Source organism: Periplaneta americana, chromosome 14 (assembly GCF_040183065.1).
Source record: "Periplaneta americana isolate PAMFEO1 chromosome 14, P.americana_PAMFEO1_priV1, whole genome shotgun sequence".
NCBI classification, from domain to species: Eukaryota; Metazoa; Arthropoda; class Insecta; order Blattodea; family Blattidae; genus Periplaneta; species Periplaneta americana.
Window position 1 is genome coordinate 53,670,787 of NC_091130.1, and position 12,463 is coordinate 53,683,249.

The 12,463-nt window shown below is 37.1% G+C and overlaps 1 protein-coding gene and 1 non-coding gene across 2 annotated transcripts in view; one reads left to right on the top strand and one right to left on the bottom strand.

Moving 5' to 3' along the window:
- LOC138713282 (microtubule-associated protein futsch-like) overlaps positions 1 to 12,463 on the bottom strand; it is a 1,205,925-nt gene that overhangs the window by 1,030,572 nt on the left and 162,890 nt on the right. The window lies entirely within an intron of this gene.
- On the top strand, positions 2,998 to 3,069 carry TRNAN-GUU (transfer RNA asparagine (anticodon GUU)). The gene has a single exon. It is a non-coding gene; the product is annotated as a tRNA-Asn (tRNA).

A 12,463-nucleotide genomic window follows, 5' to 3' on the forward strand; every position in this document is an offset into this window, starting at 1 on the left:
ATAAATATTCTACAAGAAATAATACAAATTTATATACTGACAAATGTAAATACAGTATTCTCAAAACAGTTTTCTATTCTTTGCTTTTAAATTATTTAATAGTCTACCTGTTGATATAAGGAATCTTCCATTCCGAGTGTTTAGGACACGAATTAGGACTATATTATTGGCAAATCCATTGTATGATGTCGATGAGTTTTTTAATATTCATGTATCTTAATTTGTATCTATTGTATGATATCACGTACTTTAAATTGTATATGACGATGCCATACATGTTCCACATGTTTTTGCAAAATAATCCATCCATCCACCCACCCGTCCGTCCGTCCGTCCGTCCGTCCATCCATCCATCCATCCATCCATCCATCCATCCATCCATCCATCCATCCATCCATCTATCTATCTATCTATCTATCTATCTATCTATCTATCTATCTATCTATCTATCTATCTATCTATCTATCTATCTATCTATCTATCTATCTATCTATCCATCTATCCATCTATCCATCCATCCATCCATCCATCCATCCATCTAGTCCACACCTGTGGAGTAACGGTTAGCACGTCTAGCCGCGAAACCAGGTGGCCCGGGTTCGATTCCCGGTCGGGGCAAGTTATCTGGTTGAGGTTTTTTCCGGGGTTTTCCCTCAATCCAATATGAGCAAATGCTGGGTAACTTTCGGTGTTGGACCCCGGACTCATTTCACCGGCATTATCACCTTCATCTCATTCAGACGCTAAATAACCTAAGCTGTTGATAAAGCGTCGTAAAATAACCTAATAAAATAAAAAAAAATCTATCTATCTATCTATCTACCTACCTACCTACCTACCTACCTACCTACCTACCTACCTACCTACCTACCTACCTACCTACCTACCTACCTATCTATCTATCTATCTATCTATCTATCTATCTATCTATCTATCTATCTATCTATCTATCTATCTATCTATCTATCTATCTATCTATCTATCTATCTATCTATCTATCTATCTATCTATCTATCTATCTAAGACACAGATCGCTTGTTTTTATATTTCTTCACCACTACCAACAACCACCACTAATTCATGAATTAGCAGATTCTTTCATTTGGGCTTCAATTTATCATGTTTAATTTCATGTTCTTGTCTGCAACTGTATGTCTTTCTCAGTTGGTTTATAATTTATTTTAATTACTTACAGTAGAGCGTCTCGTTTAGGCACAGTGAAAACGTAAACAAAGTGCAGGTAACGCTTGGTGGGAGGATGAGCCGTACGATAAACACGAGAGATGCACAGGGTTTTAGTTAATTAACTGAAATTATATTTTCCAAAAACACACAAAACAGAAGAACGAAAATTGCATAAAGTTATCACATGCACATTTTAACAAACAAGCAATGAGGAGTTTGCCGGAAAAAGCTTATACGTCAATATGACGAATTGAGATACATGCAATCTAAGATTTTAAAACGATCTGAATAAAATGTTATACACGCACGCAGCCCTGTCCTGCAGGTATGTACAGTACAATCAAAACAAAATTTCGCTACTATAATTAGCGACTTATTTACTACATTTTAAACCGTTTTCCCGAAGAAGGGCGTATAGGTCTATCAGCCTTTCTTCCGGCAAAGTCCTCAATTGTAACGTTGAAATAATTCAATATAACAAATCAAATTTGGTGCTTATATGATGTTGCTTTCAAGCACCATTTTTTACGGTCATGAATTTCATTCCCTGTATGACTAATATATCACCGTCTTCTGTGGCCGAATTAACAAAACTACAGTATATTGGTCTGAAGTGGTCAGGTACAGTGCCTGAATAAATTAACTTTGAGAAAGGATAAATTATTATCTTTAGGAAATAGTGTTGTCACTTCAGACCAATATACTGTAGTTATGTTAATTCGGCCACAGAAGACTGTGATGTTATGTTAGTCATACAGAGAATGAAATTCATGACAGTAAAAAATACTTGAAAGCAACATCAGGTAAGTAGTAAATTTCATTTGTTATGTTGAATTATTTCAACGTTACAATTACTTGTTTGTTAAAATGTGTATATGGCAACGTTATGCCATTTGTGTTCTTTCGTATTGTGTATTTTTGAAAAATATAATTTCAATTAATGCTCCGCCATAAACGTTGTAACTAAAACCTTGTGCATCCCTCGTGTCTATCATACGGCTCGTCCTCCCCCACACGTTACCTGCACTTTGTTTATGTTTTCACTGTGCCTAAACGAGACGTCTACTGTATTACTGAACAGAGTTTTTTACAGTCTTAGAAACAATATTGATAGCGCGACTCTTGGTGGTCAAAAAGTTTAAGTATTGAAGAGCGATTCACACCAGTAAATTTGTATGTGAGCTGTCACCTTTCAGTTCAAGTCGGGCGGCTGTAAGCCTCTCTTCGTGTCGTCTCTGTACCATTCGCCCTGGTGGAGCAGTGCTGCCTTGCGATATCGGGTGCCCGGGTTCAATTTCTTGTTATGTGTGGATTTTAATATATTTTCTTAAATAACGTCGCTAATTTGTATGCATATTAGCCATCCGGATTCATTTTTTAAACAAAGTGGAACAACTTATACCCAACACCTGTGGGTTAATACTTGACTCGACTTGCTGCTACAGAATGAATTACTACAGCTTACATCCCTATGAACAGAGTAACGATTAAACATAATACACACCGTGTTCACACTAAGAGTTTACAGACATAATAGCTTATCCAAATCAAGATTTCAGGTATAACTCCCTGTAAAGTTGATTTGAATAGTTTCGAGGGAAAAATTGTTCCGGAGCCGGGTATCGAACCCGGGACCTTTGGTTTCCTGAAATCTTGATTTGCATAATACACGTCACTGTTCGTTAACAGAAAACCACAATTTAAGTCACACGGAGTTAGTGTGCACTCGAAGTTGGTTGCTTGACGGTTGTCAGCCCACTTTGAGGTCTGTGGATAAAGAAAGGGAAAAATTGGATCGGTGTCGGTTAGAGTTCCCGGGTAGCTCAGTGGTAGAGCGTTGGTACGTTAAACCAAAGGTCCCGGGTTCGATACCCGGCTCTGGAACAATTTTTCCCTCGAAATTATTCATAATAGCTTATCATTAGGGGGGCGGATGTTGATGGTCTAAAAATCTACTTAAAATGATCAATAAAGTGCCCTTAAAGTAATGGGAAAATGACATAAAATTAAAATAAAATGACATTTTATTCAAAATACTCGCACCACAACTTCTTAAAAATTAATCACCTTGTTTCAATGATTGCCCTCCAAACTCGGAGAGAAGAGGCAACTTCCTGAAACTTGACTAAGTTAAAGGAAAAGGGCATGATTTTTTTGGGGTTATTTTACGACGCTGTATCAACATCTAGGTTATTTAGCGTCTGAATGATATGAAGGTGATAATGCCGGTGAAATGAGTCCGGGGTCCATCACCGAAAGTTACCCAGCATTTGCTCGTATTGGGTTGAGGGAAAACCCAGGAAAAACCTCAACCAGGTAACTTGCCCCGACCGGGATTCGAACCCGGGCCACCTGGTTTCGCAGCCAGACGCGCTGACCGTTACTCCACAGGTGTGGACCAAAAGGGCATGAAACAAAATTAATGTTTCAAGGGAAAACTATAGATTTTAATGAGGATTTACAATGTGTTTCAATCAGGGGTGGTCCATGTTAATGCCTTCATTCTCCGTCTCCTTCCGCTCTTCACTTTTGTTACCAGACCTTCCAGATGAGGGAGTGTGAATGACAAAACAAATTGTGGGCGCAGCGTGCAATTTTGCAATCTTTGTGTTAAAAATGCTGTCTACTGTCTCCTACAGTAGATCCCTTCCGAAGTATACTGGAGACACAACGTCCTGCTGTCCAGGAAACTGTGAAAGTTTCTCCACCTTGCAAACATAAATTCTAACGACACCTCGTATCAACAAGTGGTCAAAGCCCTCACTTAAACTAAGCTGTTGTGAAGCATTTTATATTACTTCCGTAGTGTGAGGTGGAGTCTTCAGTGGAATGAGGGATGGACTTTATAGAGTTTGTTCCAAATTATAAATTTCAAACTTCACTGTTATTCACTTATTCAGTAGGTAATAATTACTGATCTATTTCTTTTGAAAAAGATTTAATAGGCTTATCTGTAAAGTAGAAAGTAAAAATGCATTCCAAATGTTCTAAAAGATTTTCGAAGTATTAAAATGACCAAAAAATGCTGAAAAAATATAAAAATGACCTATTAGGTCAAAAAACGTCAAAAATAAAAAAAATACAACATAAGAAATTAATTTTTCACGTTGATATTAACATAGAAAATGTATACGAAGATGCCAACTTTATTGGTGCACGAATGTGGACAGTCAAGGCCAGAAGTAGAGACGGCTGGAATAAAATACTGAGGAAGGCTAGGACTCTCAATGGTTGTTGAGCCAATGATGATGATGATGATTAACATAGAAAGGATTTTCATATTAATAGGCAACATCCTAATGTTAAAAATAAGATGACTTTTCATCAACATCTACCCCCTACTTATAATTTCACAATCGTATATTATAATTCCTTAAGATAAAGCTCAATCAATAGAAAAACCTTTTAAGATTTCGTTTCATACCTTTTCCATAGCCATTGTTGTGTGCAATGTTTTGTTTCAAGCTTATTGTTGCAGGTCACTGTTGTGTGAAATGTTTCGTCTCAAACTTTTTGTTGCATGAATGAAAATTTGCATTTATTACTCTACTAGTTAGTTTCTTGTCAATAGAGATGTGGACGGTACAGCAAAAAGTTCATTGCGTTTGCAGAGTTTGCAGAATTGAATTCAGTTACGCGTGTTCAGCGGCGCATACGGAGGGAATGGAATGTGTAACCTCCTATTCCCAAATACATTTACGAGTAGGAAAGCTTGATTTGAAAGACAGGGAAACATTCTAAAAAGCATGTGGCCGAAATGACTGTGGATCAGGTGCGTGAATCATTTGCAAGAAGCCCACGTAAATCAATTAGGCAGGCTAGTAGGGAACTGCAGATTCCTCGTTCAACAGTTCGCAAGATTCTACGCAAACGTCTCCGTATGAGTGCTTACAAACTTCAGCTCCGTCATCAACTCAAACCAGAGATGATAGTCGCAAGAGAGCTTATTTCTGTGATGAGATGATTTGACGTATCAATGAAAACCCCAGGTATAATATGTCGATTTGTTGCTATTCAGTGATAAAGCAACCTTTCACGTTTGCGGGAAGGTTAATCGCATAATTGTCGCATATGGGGTTCTCAGAATCCCTACAGAGTGATTGAACATGAAAAGAACTTGCCAAAAGTCAATCTCTGGTTGGGAATGCACAAAAATGGACTAATTCGGTCATTCTTTTTTATGCAGCCCAGAGTAACGGGAGTCACATACCTTGATGCTGGAGAACTTTGCTATTCCGCAATTTCCGCCAGGTTTAACATTTAGCAGGATGATGCTCCACCATACTTCCATCGTGGAACGTTTTTGGATGTAACCTTCCCAAGAAATTGGATTGATAGGGGTGGGCCAACTTCCTGGCCGCCTAGATATCCGGATTTAACTCCTTTGGATTTTTTTGAGTGGGAATTTATTAAAAATTTTGTGTACAGCAGAAAAGTTCGTAATATGATTGATTTGATACAGCGTATCTTTCAAGCAGTTGAGCTTATAACACCTAATATGTTGGTGAACACCTGGCAGAGGTTGAGTATCGTTTTGGTACCTGTCGAGCTATAAATGGTGCTCATGTTGAAGTGTACTAGTGGAAATAGAAACTTTTTCAGTTAATCTATACAATGCAGGAGAAATTTATTTAATAAATCTTATCCAAGTTACTATAAAAGCTGTTATTTCTGTATAATTTTAGTGTGGACACAGTGTATCTATAAAAGTAGATCACATATAACAAATGAACGATTATCAAAGCGCATTAGGTACTTCATTTATAAATCACAGGGCAAAAAAAATGGCTTATTTCCATAACTAATACAAAATGCAACTCATCAATTTAAACTAAATCAAGTTAATGTTCATTTTCATGATTTAAGTAAACCTGGAGTATTGCATCGCTTCATACAGACAATTACTATCACGGACGGTTTCAGTCTAGTGGAGAGAGCGCCTGGTTCCCATGCAGTCAGTCGGTGGCATGTTCGATCCTGCTGTCATGCATTCTTTGGAATTGTTTTTATCTTTCTTTTTTTCTTCTTTTTTTTTCATTTAAAGTTTTTATCGCACTAATCCACTACTTACGATAAATTCCGTTCCCTGGCATTTGTTCTAGCTACTGAAGGACGACATACAATGAAACAGAATGAATGTTATTACCTCAACTAGTGGTTCGCTTGTGATCTGGTCGCTCGTCCTTTTAAGACTGTACAACACGTTCATATTTCTAGTCTTTTTTTCTTTCTTGGTTGAGGAGGAATGACTCGGAACATCGAATAGGAAAGTGTGGGATAAATAATAATAATAATAATAATAATAATAATAATAATAATAATAATAGGGTAATAATTATAGGGTAAAAAAGTAAAACGTAAAGGTATCTCCGTAACATGCCATGAAGGCACTTGGGGGCCATGGAGGCAGAGCCCCATGCTTTCCATAACCTCGGCACTAGAATGAGGTGGTGAGGTCGGCACCACGCTCTGACCGCCTTTTACCCCCGAGAAGGACCCGGCACTCAATTTTATAGGAGGCTGAGTGAACTTCGGGGCCGTTCTGAAAGTTTGGCAACGAGAAAAAATCCTGTCACCACCTGGGATCGAACCCCGGACCTTTCAGTCCGCAGCCAGCTGCTCTACCAACTGAGCTACCCGGCCGCCAATAACAATAGGATAATAATAATAATAATAATAATAATAATAATAATAATAATAATAATAATAATAGGCCTAATAGTGATAGGAAACAGGAGAACCCCGAGAAAAAACCACTCAGCACTAGTTTTCTTCACCACAAATTCCACTTTAACCCAGACTGTAATCGAATCCGAAACGTCACGGTGAAAGATAAAGAAGCTAGCCACTCTACCAATCGCGAGTATGGTTGAGAATTTATACGTATATAGGCCTACCGGTAAGGTTTTTATACTGTATACTCGCGTAAATCAGCGAATCTGGATCCAATGTGCGAACACAAGGCAAGCTTGTCACAAGCCAGGAAAAATCTGAGAGTAATAGAGGAGTGAGTTAACACTCTTTAAAAACAGGGATCGGCTGGCCCGTCTGATAATACCCTTTAAGCGCTCCTTGCCAGGATACGGCTGAGCTGCTACCTTTCAATTAAGGTGCTGGGGGGCCATACATAGGCTAGAAAAAGACAATCTGAAAAAAAAAAATACTAGTAGTAGCAAATTATAAGGGGACAGCTACTCTACGTGAATTATCTAACTATATTCTGTAATGAGGGTATTTTTATTACTCAGAAACGAGTCGGAAAGATCTGATGTAAGACAAGATGGATGATAGATTTTGAAAGGGTATCTTTGAATGCGGAGCACACTTAATTTTCCTAATCTGTGATCTGAACAAGAAGAAGAAGAAGAAGAAGAAGAAGACGAGAAGATGTTTTCATGTCGGATCGATTATACATAGGAGCCATAATTAGAGCCATTTAGCCCTTTAAACCATTATTATAATTGTGAGGTAAGTTTTATTGAAAACAGTAGTCTATTCTTAAAAACAAGCTTGTTTACAGAGTACCTAGTAAGAAATCGAGCGCGATTTGGAGATTTGGTAAACAGTTGAATGAACCATTCAAGCAATCTAAATAGGTTTGTTGAAAAGACTCTTGAAACACAAAAATAGGTGCTACTGGGAAAACTAAGCGAAAATGGATCTAATGAATGTTTAATTGAAATTGTTACTGTTTTTCGGTCCTGAATCTATTCCTATTCGAGTTTGTATACACCGCTTATGGCATCAAATGATATTTTAAAGGTACATGTCGTCGTTGATTTGATGAAACCTCCTATGTAACAGCACATAAAATAATTTTTCAGGAGAAAGAAACAATTAATTAAAAATCAATAGGCCTACACTGATCCTCGATGATGTCATTTATGTTCATCATATCGTCGTTGTTCCTGCAATAACTCCTAGTGACATATTTATCGATTTTCAGATTTTTGCTTTATTAAATTAATTAGTGGTACAGCAAATAATAAAATCTCCTATATGTAATTATATTTCTTTCTTTCGAAAATGTAAGAATTCACCATCTCTTATATACCACTGCCATAGAATGAATAAATGTGTCTTTTCTTCCTACTGAAAAAAATATATATATCTTGCACATAGGAGTTATTGCAGGAACAACGACGATATTCAGCAACGTTTCCTACAGAATTACTTCATATTATTATGTAGACCCATTGATTTTTAATTAATCTTTTCTTCCTCTTGAAAAATTATTTTCTGTACTGTCACATAGGAGGTTTCATAAAATCTAACGACGATATGCAAACTCGATTAAATCGAGAAAAATGATGAGAGATTTCATTTGCACTATTTTGCTAAATTAATATGAAAGTTTTCAAAGACTGAATCTGTCTTCGGCATCAGTTAAATGGATTAATTATTAGACAGATGTAATGAACTCTTACTTATCGTTCTTAGATGCATAGCCTCTGTTGCATGATGGCAAAAGTACATCGAACTACTGATTGGCAACTATTTTTTAAAAGTTCCCTTTTCTCAAAAGGGCCTATAAGTAGACAACTAATACAATGGTAAAGTGAGGGTGGAGCAATGGCGAAATAATAGAAAGGGAAAGTACAGATAGCCTACTCGGAGAATACGCTTTCTTACACGATTAGTTCTTCAAAAATCTTACAAGCAGTTCCAGAGATCGAACTATGGACTCACTTGGTAATAGAATAGAATGTTTAATTTTCGCTGGCAGAGTTAAGGCCATAAGACCCTCTCTTCCACTCAATCAGCCTTAATCAATACAACAGCGACATATATATTTAAATTATGCATATTTACAATACATTAAAGATTCTTCAGCAATATTCTTCAATTAAGTTTTGACGACTACTACTTTTTTATTTAATATGAGATAAAACCTACAAGAGAAAATAACTTTATTTATGAGCTAATGTAATTCAATTCAGTCTGTATGCACTATGTAAAGAATTATAATTAAGTTGAGATAGCTAGTTGGTTAAATGATGAAAATTAGTTTAACAGAAGTTTACTAGAACTATGTTATAGGGAACAATATACAGAGTGTTTCCGAATTGGTGTTACAAACTTTCAGGGATGATGGCGAAGGATACTTGCATCAATTTGATATAAGGAACCATGGTCCGGAAATGACTGAGTCGAAAGTTATAAGCAAAAATAGTTGTGTGGAAATGGAATTGTAATTTGGCACCACGTGCCCTCCTTCCCTTAACTTTTGGAACAGTCGTGGAAAAATGGTATGGGCTGGATGTCTCCAACGTGGGTACTTGTATCTGATACAATCTGTGAACTTTTCTACTGTTTCCATTGGCTCATCCGTATTCGAAAATCAGGTCTGCTTATTCCGCTCTCGTGTACTCCTCCATTTCACTAGGACTGATCGACTGTACAAGTTGCAGTGTCCCTGTAAAATTGACTTGAATAATTTCAAGGGAAAAATTATATACCTGAAAAACCAATCTCGTATAATACATGTTGCTGTTTCGATAACAGAAAACCACAAATTTAAGTCACACAGCCACACCTCCACACCCTCTTACCTAGCATCTCGTTTTGTTTACCTTTCACTATCTCGAACCCGGAACATGTACCTTCTCTCTATTCCTCTGCACAGAACATCCTTCTACTCATCATCTTTCAGCATATCTATTCCACGCCTCTGGAACTCTCTTCCTAACCATATCAGATACTGTCGGACGATATCAAAATTCAAAATTAAATTAAAAAATCACATTCTAGTTCATGGAATTGCTTGTTGAACACCTGTCAAGTTGTAAAATTGACAATTAATATGTAATGTATTTATTATTATTATTATTATTATTATTATTATTATTATTATTATCATTATCATCATCATCATCAGTTATCACTATCATCATTGCTATCTCTGTTTTCTTTCTTTTTTCTTGTATTAGCTCGATGAGAGCTCTATAGTGTTCTTTTGACTCTGTTGACCCTCTATAGGGCTTTAATTTAATATGTATTATTTTCATCAGTGTTTGTATTTATTTTTTGTATTTATATTTGCTATCTGGTAGGATGGAAGAGAAGGCCTTATGGCCTTAATCCTGTCAGATTAAATAAATAAATTATTATTAAGTGTGCACTCAATGCTCGGCTCTGACGATGTCACCCCACTTGAGGTATGAGGATATAAAGGGAAAATTGAGCCGGGATCTGGTATAGTTCCTGAGTAGCTTAGTCGGTAGAGCATTGGCGCGCTCTGCCAAAGGTCCCGGGTTCGATACCCGGCCCTGGAACAATTTATTCATAAAATACGACGTATAGTATATTCATAAAAATTAAAGAATAATTTACAGTATGTATATAAATATAACTGAGAATTTCAAATGAGGTTGCATGTGTAATAATTGGTATACAATGTGTGCTCCCTCATTCGGAATGTTTACCCTTTCCATGGCATCAAATCAATGATCCATCAGCATGCAGCTGAGAGAATGGCTCACTCATGCCTGCAAATGCATATTAAAGGTAATCGAATTTTCTCGGTACTGAAGTACCTGGAAACGTACTTACATCGTTGATGCCCCAAACGGGAGGAGTTGCCCATACTAACAAGAAGTGTTGTGCAGGAACAATACAACTCTCTGCCTTCACGCATACTGATGCGAGCAGACAACTCTCAAAACTTTATACGCCACACATTCAAGACGGCGAGCACTTGTGGCAACAAAGAATTATTACACACGACTAATCTATGTCGTACGCTGTCGACTCTATTCAGATAGCAATCGTGTCAGCTCGCGCAGTTTACTATTGTTCCCACCCCACCACACTTCCCCTACGTCTACACATCCATATTCTTCAACATGCTTGTCTTCAACAAGACGTCGCGTCGTCGAATTAATTTTAACATCAGTTTGCAGATCACTGGTGTTAAGTTCTTCTGGAAAAAACTGACAGATGCATAGATTTACTATTCTGCATATCTTCATGTAAAACTAGGTGTAGGTGCGATCACCTGTCGACAGGTGCATTGCTTTAATATACTGCGTATCTTTATGTAGAATTAAGGCTGGTTGGTTCACAATAAACCGGGAACGGAAACGACGAGAACGAGAACGAGAACGGAAATACATTTACTTTAAAGGCTGGTTCACAACAAACCGGGAACGGAAACGACAAGGGGAACGAGAACGGAAATGTTAAATGTATTTAGATGTGAGCATTCACAATTAACTATTGTGAATAGGCCTACTCACATTTAAATACATTTATTTTAACATTATTTCCGTTCTCGTTTCCGTTTCCGGTTTATTGTGAACCAGCCTTAACATTATTTCCGTTCTCGTTCTCGTCGTTTCTGTTCCCGGTTTATCGTGACCCAGCCTTGAGTGTAAGTGCGATTACCAGCCATATTAACGAAATGTTTCACACTTTCTTTCATTTACCCTCCTATATACCTGAAATACCCTATTTAAGCAAAACAAACTCGCGAAATAACGCGAAATTTGGATCATTGTGCGAAATATGTCAATAACTACGAAACGTAGCATCTTCTGCGAACCTCTGGAAAAAGAACTAAGGAAGAGACTAGTAAAGTGTTTTGTTTGAAGTGTGACATTATATGGGGAGAAAGGACATTACGACGAAGTGAAGAGAAGCGAATAGAATCATTTGAAATGTGGATATGGAGAAGAATGGAGCGCGTGAAATGGACAGACAGAATAAGAAACGAAGCTGTGTTGGAAAGAGTGGTTGAAGAAAGAATGATGCTGAAACTGATCAGGAAGAGGAAAAGGAATCGGTTGGATCACTGGTTGAGAATAAACTGCCTACTGAAGGATGCACTGGAAGGAATGGTGATCGGGAGAAAAGTTAGTGGCAGAAGAAGATATCAGATGATAGACGACATTAAGATATATGATCATATGAGGAGACTACGAGGAAGGTAGAAAGTAGGAAAAATTGGAAAATGCTGGATTTGCAGTGAAAGACCCGCCATTGGGCAGAAAACTATGAATGAATGAATGAATATCCTCTCCATCGCAAAAAAAAAAATTACAAAACATGCTCACAATATTCAAATTTGTATATTAAAAAAAAAAAAAAAAAAAAAAAAACATATTAGTGACATTTATAATTTTGTCAATCGCTTGGTAACGCCAATATTTCTGTATTTTCTCCATGGATATTGTGTATAATCGCTCTTACTATATCTGTTGTCATCGAAAAAAAGATCGACTGCTAAACTCGATTGTAGCTAAGACTGAAATCAATTTTTGGAGATTGAAGTCAATCT